Raw genomic sequence first — 16448 nt, forward strand, 5'->3', positions numbered from 1 at the left:
CTGGGGGAGAGAATATGGGTCTCAGGGTGAGACAGAATGGCTTTAGATCTGGGCCCTGTCACTTGCCAGCTGAACTCCTGAGGTTATGTAACTGCCACCTTGGTTTCTCCTAAGTTCTGCCCTCTGTCATCACAGAGGCGATACATACGCAGCGGGTTTCCTACTTGTCCAACAAAAGATGGACAGATGCTCTATGATGGTCAGTCTTTCCATCCCCAGGAAGTTTGAAGGGTCCCGCTCTGGGGAAATGGAGATAGAAAGCTTCCCACTGGGGTGGCCAGGGAACGCGTCTTGTTTGTTTCCTATTTAACACTGAGTCTTGCTCTGGGACTCGCATTCCCTCTGACGGCAGGGAAAGCCTCAAATGTGCCAATAGAATTAACGATTCCCCTTGTTTAGCGCTGTCAGTTTGGAGTTTGAACCCCTCTCAGAGCTTGTCATTCTTTTGCAAAGCCCTTCCGCTCTGGGTCCAACTGCCTACAAGGGTGGGGTACTGGGCCTGGGGACACTGGAGATTGGGAGGGGGTGGGGACTCGGGCCCCCGCCTTCCTGGGCCGGCTTTGCTCTCAGCACCGATGGGCAGCAGGTGGGCTGACTGGCCCGGTCTGGAGTCCTGAATGAGGAGTCCCGGGTCGTCTCCCCTAGGCTTCTGCACCTACCTGCTGCGCGGCGCCCACTGCTGAACCCCCTGCCTGATGCTGCCTGCCCCAGATATGAGTACACGAGCTATGAGGCCCTGCTGCCCGGACCCCTCTCTTCCGGGGACCCATGGGGCCCTTATTGTACACATCACCTCTTGAGGACCGACTCCTCCATGCTAGGTGTGGACAGAGGTGGCGCCTGGACGTGTCCCCTCTGTACCCAGGTCAGGGTGCCACGAGGAAGGAGAGACACGAGGCCAGATGTTCACATTCTCCTTTAGCTTATTTAGTGCCCCCCCTAAGTCATCCTATTCCCCTTGCCCCATCTCGCAACCCCCATCCTTCTCACCTTTGGTCACATTTCAGGGATGGAGGCACTGGATCTTTCTCCTGGACTCAGGTAACGTCTCCGCGTGGTAAATTCCCCTGCAACTCTCCCCGTTCCTTCTAACAGGGACACCTCTCCCACCACGCGTGGCCCCTGCGTGAGCTGTCCGCGCTGACAGACGTGGCTTCGCATTCTACCTCCCCTTCTGTGGTTACTGTCTCTATCTCATCTGAAAATTGGAGGGATTAAGACGTTGTCTTTGACAAACTTTTTATTATAGTAACAAATATACAATTCAAAATTTCCCATTAAAAAAAAATGCCAGAGACCTGGGTTTGATTCCCTGGTGCCTGCCCATGCAAAAAAAAAAATTCCCATTTTAACCACATGCAAGTGTAAGATACAATATATAAGTTATACTCACAGCGCCATGCTATCACCACTGAGATCCATTACCCCTACTTTTTCATCACCTCTTTACCCATGAATAATCCTCTTTCTTCCTGCCTCTGCTCCCCTGCTTCACCCCTGGTAACAGTAAACTATTACCTGCCTCTATGTAGTTGGCTTCTTCGAGGTATTTCAGGTAACCGAGATCACACAACTCGCTCTACGTCTGGCTTATCTCGTGCCGCATGGTGTCCCCAAGGCCTCCCCATGTTGCCACATGTATCTGAACTCCATTCCTTTCACAGCGCAGCAACATTCCACCGTGTGCACATGGCACATTCTGTTTGCTCGTTCACTTGGGTTGCTTCCCTCTTTTGGCAATTGTGAATAGTGCTACTGTGAACCTCAGTGTGTGAATGTCTGAGTCCCTGCTTTGAATTCTTCGGGGCATATACCTAGAAGTGGGATTGCTGGGTCCCATGGCAATTCTATTTTCCATTTTCCAAGAAGCCACCGAGCTGATGGTTGTTGCACCATTCTTCCATTCCAAAGGGCATGAGTACAGGAGGGGACAGCTTGCGGTTCACCGCAGATGTGGCCTTAGATCTGCCCACGTGACACAGTTGGGCGGTGATTGTGCAGCACCATGAGGTTTGCCTTGCTCCCAAGAGGAAGAAGTCTTTCTGAGCCATCCTGTGAGCCAGCCTTGCTATGCGAGTGCCAGCAAGACTAGCCGTGGGTCTTGGAGACCACCAGGGCCATTTCTTTGTCCCAGCCACACTTGTCAGCTCAGAGAAAGATGAAGAGGCTGTTTGAAAAACTCTGTTTAGCATAGGGCTGACCACAGAGAAGGTAGTATTGAACGATATTAAGCATTGCCTTTGACAGGGAATGAAATAATTTATAACAAACAAAAAAATAGCAATATCAAAGAAATACACCAAACTATTTTTGGAGTGTGTTTGGTGGATATGGAGTATGTGTAAATAAAATTAATTTTAAAGTCCATTGCAGACCTCTAGTAGTCTTACAACTTATATCTCCCTGTGCTTAAGCCAAAGTAGTGTGTTATCCAAGAAGTTGGCCATGTCTAAATTAGCAAGTGATCCAATGCAGCTTAACCCCAAGACTAAAGAAAACACTAGGCAAAAAAAATTCCCATTTAATTTGGGACTTACTGGCAGGAGACGGCTCTTTCCTGATGGCAGTCAGTTGGGAAATGGAAATCAGTGACCTGCAAAAAACAAGAAAAAAAACTGGAGGAAGGGGAGTGCCTTATATAGCAGAGCCTCTGGACCGGGCCCTAGGGAAGTTTCAGCTGAGTCTCCTGAGAGTTGATTACAGCAGTGATGAGGCTCTGTGACCTTCAAAGGCTGTGTTCTGGTCACGTGGACCCCTATGTGCTCAAGGCTGCACCTTTACCCTAAGGGAGCGGGGTCCGACCCCTGGGCCACTGCAGTCCAACCCCACACAGAGCCCATGTTGACCCCAGGACAGACACTGTATTCATAATTCCACAGCAAGAGACAACAGAATACCAGGAGCCTCCACACAGAGACAACAACTTCACAAAGTTGGCCAAAAAAAGGAACCAAACCATTCCCTGACAATTGATAAAACCTGTGAACTCAGTCCTACATGGAAAGGCTCCCTTTCAGATCTTGTGATGTGCTGAATTCTGCCAGGCCAGCACGGTGGTCCAGTTCACAGGAGACACAGTCCAAGGCACGATGGTAGCTCCTGAGGGTGCACCAGCATTGGGATTCATTGTGCATGCAGGAAATATTTTCTGTGACCCCCCATGGGGGAGCAAGTTACAGGCTAAATGTTCACCAGCAGATGGAAGTGCTCCTGGAGATGAGGCACCATGAGGGAGCCTTAAACCCCACCCTTTCCCCCCTGAATTTACAGGGAGCTTTCTGGGGTTACCTCCACTGTGAACCTAGGCACAATGTGTCCACAGAGCCACACACACTGTGCCTTCAGGTATGGGGGCATCCCGTGTTGATAACATTTGTAACACAAATTATAAGGAGCCACAAAGCCTTCAGTCTTACCTCTGAAGACAAGATGACTTTCAATGCAGGTCATTCTAGAACACCATCTGCCTGGCCTCCTTCCCTTTCCTTACCATTTGTGCCATGTGACCATGAACACAACTCGGTCTAACTATGTTTGTAAATGTCATTGTCCCCTGAGCTGTAATTACAAAAATTCTTAGTCCCCATTTGTACCAACAAGCTTGAGTTTTCAGGAATGAAAGGCCAATAAACTGCTACAGGAGGAACTGTTTAAATGACCTGTTTAGAAGTAATGTAGTCACATTAAGGCAATAACTATAAGTCTGCCTGCACCTACCTTATCTTCTTAACCAGGAACATTGAGAAAATTAATTTTGCCCATCTCTATAAAAATATTGTCACCTCATATGCTATGCATAGTGCGTGACGGGGACAAGACAAGCCCACCTAAATTTTTTTTTTTTAATGATGATAGACTCAGGCGGAGAGAAAGCATTCTCCTTTCCTTTTTCAAGATACCCCAGTCCAATTCTTCTTTAAATATAAATTTCCATCTTGATTGATTTAACTTTTCACCTTTGCAAGTGATAGAACAACCTCACATTCTCTGAGAAACAATGCGCTTTTCAATAAGAATTTTCTAAAAAAAAAAAAAAGGAGGGGGGTTGAAGGCTACAGAGTATTCTCAGCAGCTGTGATATTCTGCCTAGTCCACCACAGAAATGTCAAAGATCAAATTCCACACAAATCAAAGGAAAACAAAACCACAAGCCAGCACTTTTCAACAAGGCAAGGAATCAATCATTTTCTATTTTCCTTCCAGGACTTAATGAAATCCCCAGAATGGCACCTTTGGAGGGGCTGAGTGATTAACTGAGCTAAAATTAATACATGAGACTTGACATTCAACATTGTGGTTCAAAAGTTAGCATCAATCAATTTTTTATCCAGGCTATGTTAGCACAACATTTGGGCAACTCCAGTACTGCATGGGCCAGGGATTCCCCAATAAGTGTGGCTGCCCTTGGCCATAGACCACGGCCAATCAATCCTTTTTCACCAGTTTCTAAAGCTTGTGACACAGGCAGGAGCAAGTTATTTTCATTACCTCATTGCTGTTGTAGCTGGTCCTGTTATCGGTATTCACAGGGCTTGCATAGGTCTAACAAGGAAGTGGGAGCAGCTTCTCAGGGCTGTGAACTGAGGCTGGTGAGGGCAGGATACAACTGGCATGTTTCTCTGTACCTGTCTTGGTCAACAAGCATCTCCAATGCTTAGCACAAAACCCAGCCTAGTTCACTTATGGCATTCTCTCTGCAGGATTGTTATTGTCTCTGACTGTGCAATGGTGAGGAATTTGTTGACTTTTAAAATCCATGAGAAAATCAACTTCTGTTCTTGAACCCCAAACATCAGGCAATAGGGATGGACCAAGGCTTACAGCATTTAGAATCAATTCATGGAATTCAGATGGATGTTGTTTGGCTCCAGATGGGTTGGCTACTGCCAGGTGTTTCCTATAAGTGGGTAGCCCCAGGCAGGTTGTCTGTCCAATTGTTAGTACCAACATTCAATGCATCTCTTTGTTCATGAACAATGACCATTCATACAGCCCTTAATGCAGCCCATTGGCTGCTTTGCATCATCCCAGTTTCCCACCATATAGTGTCTATACTAGGTTGCATGGTACTGCTTCCACATAGGAAACTAGTCCTAAGATATCATGCAAGATATATTTGTGCTTATGAGGGTATAGTGGATAAGCTCTCCATTTCATTAATGTGCTTAATTGTGCACTGCCAGCGTGGGGCTTAGTGGCAGGGTTCTGTACCTACCCCTGTATGGAGATGTTCTCAATTTTACACGGCAGTGCTGAGTTATTCCTTTAACTTGCAGTAAGGCATTATAGGCAACACACAGTTGTTTTTCTAAGGAACTGTACCAAGTTCAGCTTCTTTCTGGAGCTGAGCCCAAAAGCCAATGGAAACTTGTTTTGGCTGTTGCCATTGCCGCAAACCCCACCCAAAGCCAGTACTGGTACTGGCCACATCTAATGCACAAGACACATTTGGATCCAGCCCCTGTAAATCTTGAGCCAGCACAATAGCCTCTTTGATTTTTTCAAAAGCAGCCAGCTGGGAGGTATATTCCATTCCCAGGGATAGCTTTTCCTAATAAAAACATACACAGGTTTTAACATTTGGGATAAGCAAGGAATGAAAGGCTTCCAATACCCCAAAATCCCCCAAATTTGACAGGGCAGCCAAAGCATTGCAATGTATCCCAATCAATTGCCGATCCTGGACTCCCAAGGCAAAACAACAATGAGCTTGGGGCTTCTTTTAGTTCTGAAAAAGAGTTACTGATAAACATGACAATGTAAGGAGTTATACTTTTCCATTTAGTTAAATCCTTTGATAAGGGCTGTGGCAGAAAATCAGGACATGTAAATAGCCTTGAGGGAGACCAATGAAAATCCTTTATTCTTCTTCCAAGATGAAGAGGAAAACAGGTTGACTGGCCCTGTTTAAGGGAATACTAAACACTTGAGTTTTAATTCCTTGCAGTGAAGAGGCAACTTTTGGAACCCCTGCACACAAAGGGGCATTACTCCATCCCTTACTCTCAAACCCCTTTTTTCTCCTTTTCATCTTTTGGTCAGAATCCATGTCCTCTGCTAGTGACCTAGTTTCAAGCTCAGTAAACCTCCACTTCTTGGGCAGTTTGCTTCACAGTTCAACTAATACTACATTTGGCTACTAATCAATATCCTCAATTTTAGCTCCAGCAGCTATTAGATCTTTCCACATTTGCCTATGCCACACCCATTTCAGACCATCATGTCTCCTTGGGACGTGACCTGTAGCTCTAACTCTGTTTCTCCTTCATCTTAGGTGACTGTCTCTCCCAGGCGTCAATCATTTGGGCAGCCTGTGAGATGGGCTCTCCTACAAGTGGGCTGAGAATGGGCACCAAAGTCCCATACCACGTATTGGGAGCACTATGTAGAACTACCTCATTAATTCCTGTGGTAAAAAGCACACTATCTGGTCCAAAGGCACTAGTGTGTAAATCACATGATTTATCACTAGCACTCTTTTGTTTTTTACTATTTCTCGATATTTTATTTTGAAAATTTCTAACATACAGAAAAGTCGAAAGAATTGTAGAGTGAACCTACATATATGCCCCACCTAGGTCTTAAAATTAACATTTTTTTCCATCTATACAATATATATTTTTTAGTTTCAACATTTATTCACCCTATTACTTATTTATTTTTAATCCATATGTTTTACACATTTGTTCATACTGTAGATAAAAGGAGCATCAGACATAAGGTTTTGACAATCACACAGTCACACTGTGAAAGCTATATCATTATACAATCATCTTCAAGAAACATGGTTACTGGAGGAAGGACAGCTCTACAGTTTCAGATCCTTCCCTCTAGCCTAATACACCTTAATCTAAAAAGGGGATATGTATATAATGCATAAGAATAACCCCTAGGATAACCTCTCAACTCTGTTTGAAATCTCTCAGCCACTGACACGTTATTCTGTCTCTTTTCTTTCTTCCCCCTTTTGGTCAAGAAGGCTTTCTCAATCCCTTGATGCTGAGCCCTGGTTCATTCCAGGATTTCTGTCCTACATTGCCAGGGAGGTCCACACCCCTGAGAGTCATGTCCCATGTAGACAGGGGGGAGGGCGGTGAGTTTGCTTGCCATGTTGGCTGAGAGACATATAGGCCACATTTGAACAACAAAAGAGGGGGTGACTCTTAGTCTATCCTTTGCAGGGGTAAATTTCGTAGGAACAAACCCCAAGATTGAGGACTCGGCCTATTGATTCGGTTATCCCCACTGCTTGCGAGAATATCAGGAGTTCACCAAATGGGGAAGTTGAATTTTCCCCAAGGGAAGTTTGCAAATACTTCTTTATTTACTGTTCAAATCACTCTGGGATTTACCGTGGCATCCTTATGGACAAATCTACAAGATCTCATGTCCTATTCAAGGTTCCATGTACTTATGGTGTTCAATTAAACTGTCTATATAAGTTATATTAGGAAATGCATTAGTCAAAATATAAATTTTGCACCAAATAAACATTTTTTTTTACTTTAGTCTCACACATAAGTTAAAATTCTAAAACATGAGTTACCATCTATTTTCAACACCCTGCAATATTGATATTCCTTTGTTCTTCCTCATGCAAAAGCATTTTTTAATTTGTACATTTAGTCACTATCATTGCATACTCTAGGCATTCCTAGATTATACCATCTCAGCCTTTATTGTCCATCTTTCCTTCTGGTCTCATTTGTGCCCCAAGCCCTCCTCCATCATTCTCACATTCAGCTTCATTCAGTGTACTACAGTATTGTATCACCAGCCCTCTTAATGCATCTTGTAGTTCATCAGTGGTGCTCTGATGGAGAGTTAGATACAGCAAATCCTCTCATTGGGCCAACCTCCTTATATTGGAGTATGAACCAATGAAGTTGCAAATTTGGTTCCATTTTAGGGGCTAAGGAATATATGTGTTGACACAGAGAAAGTTGGGTGGTGAGAGAGGACAATGTACTCATCTAATACCCCAGGGGAATTAGATATAAATATTTTGCAGTGTCAAGTTATCATCTTAGAATAGAGTCACAGAACACAAAAGGATAAAATAAGCCTATTTTATAGATAATTTTCTCATGAATGTAAACCCAAAACTCAAGCACAAATTATTTGTGCTCTATTTTTGGCATTGCAATGTTTGCTATTAACTTCTTATGAAAAGAATGGTGTGAGTTACAGGGAGGGTTTTGAGGTTCTTCTTTGACTAATGACTAATGATTAGAAGTCAGAGGGGACCATTTTTCCCTTATCAATAGACATTTTCAAGCAGAATATAGAATGAAACCATGTTCCGATGATTGAGACAATAGAGAATCTACATTTTTGGCTAAGAAAAACATGTTTTTATGAAGCCACAATGTTCTGCATTAATATTTTATTTTACAACTAGCTTCCCAGGTCACCATAAATCCCCAAATGCTCTTCAACTTTGCCCCATCACACAAGCACAGAGGCACCCAGGCACAGAGTTTATAGATGCTACTGTCTGAAGTATTGTTATTATTCCCCCCCATATAAAACCTCTTTCTTTTATGGCTGAATAGTATACCGCCTTCTGTTTGTTCATTCATTTGCTGATGGACACTTGAGCTGCTTTCACCTTTTGACTGTTGGAGGGATGCTGCTATGAAAACTGGCATGCAAGATGTCTGTCCATGCCCCCACTTTCAGTTCTTTGTGGCATGCCTGGTCCTATGGTAGTTCTGTGCTTGACTTCCAGGGGTGCACTAGACCGTTTTGCACAGCAGCTGCAACATTTCCATTCCCACCAGCATTGCATGAGGGTCCCTGCATCTCTGAATACTTCCCAGCACTTATTCCTGTCTTTTTAATGAAGGCCATCCTACTGGGTGTGAAGTTGTGTCTCGTGGTTTTAATTTGCATTTCCCTGGTGGTTAATGACATTGAGCATCTCTTCATGTGCTTATCAGTCATTTGTACATCTTCCTTGTCTATGCGGGTGCTTTGCCCACTTTTTAATTGGGTTGTTAGTCATTCCATTGTTGAGTTTTGGGAGTTCTTTATATGCTCCGGATGGGAAACCTTTATCACATTTTAAAACATAACTCTTAATAAGTGTTTCTCCTTTGTGCTGTTGATTTACAGTCCTATTAACACTTATTAAGTAAATTGATCTTTCAAGTTTAACAAATAGCTTTGAATTTCCAAATCCTATACAGAAGAATGAATGATAGGGGATCTGGTAAAATTTGTTGAAGTTCCAAAAGTCTTTTTTACAGGTATGGCTAATACACAGTAAGTGTCAGGTCCCAGTGGGTGTTGTGGAACCTGTATTGGCAGGAATGCCCACATTTTCTGATTTGGCTGAAGAATTGCCGAAGACCCTCTTTTCAAGCCTGCTGGTCCTCAGTGGACACTGCCTTTGGAAATACTTGTAGACCTGAAACCTCCCAGCTGAGCCACGAGACCAGGAAGATACATCTGTCTGTCCCTGGAGCCAGCCCCTGTGTTGTCTGCACCAACACTGAACTGGCTGAGCACAGGACGGAAACTGCTTTTTACTTCCAGGGCCCAGGAAGTAAACCCTGTAAATAATCACAGCAAAATAAAAGTGTCCATGTGGTCATTCAGCAAAGCATACCAGGCAGTTACTAGGATTCTTCCAGAGTTTAGAATCCTCCTTTGAAAAGTACTGCAACACTGCAAAGCAAAATCCATAGGCTGAGGAATAGGAGTTAAATATAAAAATTGCAACATTCCATGGGAAAGAGCATATTTTCATAGGAAAGTTCAAATGAAACAATTTATTGAGAAGGGACATAATTTTAAAATTCATTGTTCCTTATAATTGAAAATGAAGTGATAAAATGAATAAACAGGTGCTTTGAATTATAGACAAATAATGAAGCTGTTTTGGTTTCCAGGAGTTACAGGAAATGTCACAGGAAACATTAAAACGCCACGATATACATTTATATATATATATATATATATATATATATATATATATATATATATATCTTTTTATTTTTAGATTTTGGTATGCTGTGTGGTGGGAGTCACATTTTATTCTTTTTCACTGTAGCTATCCCATTATTGCAGCACCATTTGTTGAATTTTTCTGTTGGGGGGAGTACATAGACTGGGAATCAAAACTTCCCACATGGCAGGCAAGAATTCTACCACTGAACTACTCTTGCACCCCCATGCATTTATATCTAAAATTAAATTTAAAAAAATTAAATTCAGACTTCAGGGAATTTATACGAAGAGTTAAATTTTTTAAGAAAAATTATTCTCTGAGAGTCATCGCTTAAGCTGTACTAAAAATACATTTGAAATAATTTATCAGAAATTTGTCCCAATGTTTTCATAGCCTATATAATACTCTTAACAGCCCAACAGTAGTTGTATCATCAGAAAGACCCATCTCAAAATCAAAGATTAAAAAAAATTGATTGAGAGCCTGCATTTGCCAAGGGTAACTGATGCCACCTTCAATTAGACGGAGTGAAAATGAATTAGAAAGTATTAGTTGTTAGAAGAATTCATTGTGATGATCTGACAAATGAATCAAGTTCTTGCAGGCCTACTTCTCTGCGTACCCTGGAAACCTCACTGAAGACCGAAGGCTGGACAAGAAACATGTGCAATGCCACTGTTTGAATTCAGGCACCGCATCTTGCATTTACATGACTGTAGCCCTGCGGAGCTAAACAATGTATGGTGGGAACTGTTTCAGTCAGGGTTCTTTAGAGAAACAGCATCAACAGGAGAGATCTGTAAATAAGAGATTTGAGAAGGCGTCTCATACAACCGTGGGGATGCAAGAGTCCAAAATCCAAAGGGCAGGTTGTGAGGCCGGCAACTCTGATGAAGGGTCTGGACGAACTCCACAGGAGAGGCTCGCTAGCTGAAGAAACGTGAAAATTCTCTCTTCTCCCTTCAACTGATTGGATCAAATCCAACTGATTGGATTATCTTGTTTGCAGGGATATTCCCTTGGTTTATTGTACATGTAATCAATCACAGCTGCAATCAATTGACTGATAATTTAATAAACCAGCCTTCTGGTTAATCAACCAGCCATGAAAACATCCTGCAGTGGTGGTCAGGCCAGTGCTTGCCTGACCAGACAACTGGGCACCATCACCTGGCCAAGTTGACACCAGGACTTAACCATCACAGGAACACAAGCTAATGTACCCCAGAAGCTCCCAGCACATGAGCGCTTTATTACTTACCCAGCTAGAAGGGTCCAAAAGGACAAGGAAAGAGACCCCATCATGGCCAGTCCACCAAGAGGCCAACGTCTTGGGGCAGGGTCGATGGATGGAGGCTCCGCATGCTCTGCTTCACATCCGAGATGAGGGACACCTGTGCTTCTGAGTGTTGCATTTTTATATACCCCAGAGGGAAGGGGCTACCACATGCATCAAGCAACCTTTGCACAGTTTCCACTCTGGCAAGTAGCTAGGGATGCTTATTCTTGGTCAAGTTGTGGTTGGGCCATTCCATTTCTGTGTAGCTTGCTTTTCACAGTGGATCTAACTTCTCCAGTGGATTGCTTGTGCTTTCTTGCAAAATAGAAACATGCCAAACACCCATATGCAAACCAGCAAGAGGAGGAGAGGTGGGTAAGTGAGAGCTGGGAGAGAGCCACTTCCCAGCAGTACCATCCTGATGGGTCCCAAGATTTCAGTTTTTGCTTTTGAATCATCCACAGTTCAGGAATATTTGAAAATATGATTTGATAAGTGTATGAATTAATTTGTTTATTCCTGGAGATGATACAAGTCTAGACAAAGCATTAAATCCACAAATAGGTAAGAAAACTAGCTTACAGTAGAGAGCAGAGGAAAGCCTCCTGGGTGGTATAATGTTAAATAGGATTTTAAAATTCAGTCGACGGGTGGTTCAATGGTAGAATGTTCACCTTCCATGCAGGAGACCCAGGTTTGATTCCCGGATCATGAACCCGAAAAAAGAAAAATAAAAAGTTCCGTCAATTCTAGGCAGGTTTGCAACTGCAAGGATGAAAACACAGAGGTTGGCAAGTCCAAGCAGTTTGGGGGCAACAAGGAGCTTGGAATAATCAGAAACTGGAACTGTGAAATATAAAATTGATAGGTTCAGAGCAGATGGAGGCCCTGAGAGCAAGGCTTGCGTCTCTGTATGTTATACAATGAGCCACAATGTTCCACGATGTTGAATGGATTTCAAAGGACAGCAGTTCTGTGACATTAATAGATGTATTGAAAATGGAGTTTTTGTAGTCTAATATCTTTGGATAAGGCTGGATGAAGTAACATTAAATAGCCTTCTTTCTTGTAGAACTTCTCAGAACATTACATGGCGGCTTTTCAGGGGGAACATAGAGGATGCAGCATTTCTCCAACTTAACTTGGAAAAAAACTTCTCTTTGTTCTCAAATCCCACGAGGGCTTGGTGGGGAATCCTGAAGAATGGTGCCATAGTCACGCAATCAGTGCTGGACAAGAGGTGGGAAAAGTGCAGTTAGGAGACCCCTGCAATAGATTGGAACCATCAACATTTTGATTATGGTAGGAATGGAGGCAGTGGAGGGATGAAGAGAGATGAGAGATGAACTCAGTAGAGCCAGACCAATGATTGGCTGAGAAGTTAAAATATGGCAGCAAGAGAAAAAGAAAGAAGAGATGGCAGCAACACATGAAGTCTAGGTGACCTTGAGGGAAGTGATCAGGGACAGGCAGCATAGAGAAGAACCATGCTTAGAGAAAAAAAGACTGCCCACGTTTAGAAAGATTGAGCTTGCGAGTTGGGGGGATAATGAAGCAAGAATTCTTTGCGTGCTGTTGGAAATTCAGAAGGAAAGTTTGGGTAAAAGGCATAGGAAGGTCCTTTATCACAATTGCTCTTGTGTATATATATATATATACACACACACACAAATATAGCAATTTCCAACCCCAAATATACTTCCTGCAAAGATCTTGTTGGCTCTTGCCTAGGAAAGTGATTCTTGACCCTGTACTGGTAGAACATTCAATATAATTTAGGATTTATGATACACTCTTTAGATAGATATTGACATATAATAATTAAGAACATATTTTGGTGTCAGACCTAGGTTTCAGACAGGTTCTGCCTCTCATAAGTTCTGTAACCTTGATTAAGTTATATAGCCTCTGCATTTTTATAAAATAATATAATAATAATTTCTTTTTGTATAGTTCTGGGGATTAAAAGAAATAATGCTTGAAGAGCACTTAGCTGACATGATAAGTAAAATATTCAAATATTAATTATTAATAACAACATATTTATTCTTTAAAAATATTTTAAGTTCTTATGTAATCCTTTATTCTGGACTTGTGGTACCTTCTTCATACTGTCCACTGAGTATGTTTTTTTCAATAAATGAAGGAATATCATCAAGTAAAAGAGCTACTGAAATAACAGTAAATAAGAGACTGATACAAAGAAATAAATCATCTGAAGTACGTAAAAATCAGTTAGTGATACCTATGAAATGCTTCAGTCATCCATAGTAAAAGGAGGAAATTAATGTAATATTTTAATGACAATAAAAATTAAAATCTGGTTTTATTCAACAGTGTCAATCATCCATGTCCCACATTTTGTCCACTATTTACAGCAGAACTCAATGCCTCCATAGATATTCAACATCCCATATGCTGCTTCAGTGACTGATGAATGAAAGACATTCCACCACTCCAATTTTACTCGCTGTCTCTAGTAGATAACCTGATAAGCAGCAAAATGCTCCAAACCTAGAATCCACAGCCAGATACAGAAAAAGCTAAAGGAAAGAATAATACAGGGATGTTTGGAGGAGCAAATTCCCTCTATATGGCTGGGAGTTAGGAATAATAAAAACGAAGCACATCTTTTCTGGCTGCTTTTGTCAAACCTGCTTGTCTCCACAAAATGGATTAAAGAGGCCTGCCCCTCTGCTTCCTTGTGTTCGGTTCCTTCAATCACTATGGCATCCTGAGGCAGAGTGGGTGTCACCTGGTACAGTTCCCTTGCACCTCGGTCAACAGCTGAACGTTGTTAGAATGGACGATTCACAGAAGTGCAACAACATATTAGGTGACAGATGACACCCTTTTCTGCTTGCTGACTGTTCAAGGCGCCCTCTGTTTAACTGAAACCCCTCAGTGAGGCTGAAATCATAACTCAGAGCTTTCCTTCCTCCCTTAAGTGCTCCCGGTCACATGTGGGCCGTGATGCAAGAGGCCTCATGCTGACCCTATCAGCCCACACGGCTTACAGGAGCAAATGATCGTTTCTTTGCTATTTTTTTGGTTGAGTCATTCACCGCTGTGTCAGAGGGGCGATGCCTGCTGTCGGCCGCGTACCCATAGGCGGTATCTGCCATTGTGCTGTGACCCGCCCCTCCTGCAAACGCAGGTCTTGACTGGTTACACCAAGGAGGCATCAGAACCAGTAACACATTTTTCAAATCAAACTTAATCATCACTAATGGTTCTTTTTAGGTATCTCTACTGCGCTGTCATTTTCATAAGAATGTATGACATGTGCTTTGTTTTGTCAAGGAAATATGGAAAACGTGTATTTTCTTTTCTTCGTAACTGATGAAATGCTTTTGAACACACTGAAATAGTTCATAAAAAAGTGTCTTGGTAGAGGGCGACGCAATGCTGGCTCAGTGGCAGAATTCTTGCCTGCCATGCCAGAGACTGGCCTGCCTATGCCATTAAAAAAAAAGTGCTGCGGTAGAAAGAATAACAGCGATAATCACTCAGAGTCATGATAAACGAGCAAAGACAACTCTTACTAAGCATTGCGGTGTGAGGTTTAGTGGCATCAGGACCCTTGGCTGCACTTCAGTTCATTTCCCCCATCTCTCTCTAAGTTCCAGGTCAAGATGCATGGACACGGTGAGGCTCTTGGGATCCTGTCTGCTTGTCTCACGAACATCTGCTGAACCTGTCTTTAGGACAATGTCTTCATGGGGCTCTGTAAAATCAGGTGACATTTTTCTTTCAGCATAAAAAAACCTCTCAGCTCTCTGCCAGCCACTGAGGAAGGCAACCTGGAATTTCTTATGGGAGCCCCATCTTTTGAGGACTCTGCTCAAAAGCCCTGGTTTATTTCTGCTTAGGGACATTATCTGCTGTTCTTATCCCCCAATTTAATCCTTTTTAAAATTTATTTTCTTTTCTTTAGCCCAATTTAATATACGATCTCAGAGAAGTTCTTGTATTTTTACTTTATCACATCATCTCTCTACTTAGTTAATATTTACAAATATTTTCTTTCACTTTTTAGTGAGCTGTCTAACATTAAGTTCCAGAAAAGAAAAGACACATAACGCTTTGCATTGAGTGCATTGTTTTCCTCTTGGAAGGTGGATGGGTAGGCGTTACGCTAACCATAGCCAGGCTAAGGATAACTCCTTTGTTGCATGTTCTGAACTCTCATTTATCATTATATCTCTATCACCCAATAGAGTGCATGGCATAGAGTGCTCATTACATGTATTCGAATTAATTGAGCTCCTAATTGAAGAATCACCAAAGCTGCACTACTAAAAATGGCAGCATGTGTCCCACACAGAAAGAAATCAGTATTCAAAGGGGGGAACATCAGTCTGTGTAACAACAACAAAAACGTTGAGCCATAGCACATTACCACACCAAAATGAATATAGACAGCTGGCAATTTTATTTACAAAGCAGTTAACACAATAGTCATAACCAACCCTAGTCAATATGTGATGCAGAAGATGCCATATGCATGGTTTGCAGCTGTGAGAACAGCTGCTCAGCGGAATTCCCAATAGGGTTGGCATACGGCCCTTCATCCTTTGAAGGTAATTCACGACTCAGTGATAAATCAATGAGCACCATGTATTCAGAAGCAATGATATGCTCGATTTATAGAATAAGAATATTAACCAAAATGCCAAGATCATGTGTATGGCCGAATCAAGTCAGACATACATTTGTTCTAGTAAAAAATGGTCATTTTATAGATAGATTAATATTTTCAAGCCGTCTGGAAACTATAAAGAATAGAATGCTATTTCCTAAAGGTCAGTCGTTTGGTTAAGACATATGCATTCTGTTCTTTTGAAATATATGTCTATGTACATACACTTTTACCAGAATTAACATTTACGGTTTGTAACTTGCTGCCTCTTTTTTCTATGAGAGAATTTAAACCCTAAGTAGGTGGAGTAGATATCACTTTTATTGCACTATCAACTCCTATCATAAATTTAATGCATGTCTAGTCATTCTTACTGATACATTTATTCATAGGTGGCTCATTTTGCCATTATCTTATTTGCAGACAGGCAATTTCCACTCTTCTTATTTCAAAAACTACTGCAGTGAGCAGTCTCAAAAATGCCTCCTGGCACACCTGGACAGCCAATACACAGACACACACACACACATGTTCAACATACTAAACATTGACAAATTGCCCACAGTGATTGC

At 42.1% G+C, this 16448-nt stretch overlaps 1 long non-coding RNA gene across 3 annotated transcripts in view; it reads right to left on the minus strand.

Moving 5' to 3' along the window:
* LOC143679231 (uncharacterized) overlaps positions 1-16448 on the minus strand; it is a 49589-nt gene that overhangs the window by 30035 nt on the left and 3106 nt on the right. For all 3 annotated transcript variants that reach the window (XR_013173607.1, XR_013173606.1, XR_013173605.1), the window contains exons 2-3: positions 2538-2593; positions 991-1198 (exon numbers count right to left, since the gene is read on the minus strand). This is a non-coding gene — a long non-coding RNA (uncharacterized LOC143679231). The remainder of the gene's footprint in view (positions 1-990; positions 1199-2537; positions 2594-16448) is intronic.

The sequence above is a fragment of the Tamandua tetradactyla genome, chromosome 4 (assembly GCF_023851605.1).
Source record: "Tamandua tetradactyla isolate mTamTet1 chromosome 4, mTamTet1.pri, whole genome shotgun sequence".
NCBI classification, from domain to species: domain Eukaryota; kingdom Metazoa; phylum Chordata; class Mammalia; order Pilosa; family Myrmecophagidae; genus Tamandua; species Tamandua tetradactyla.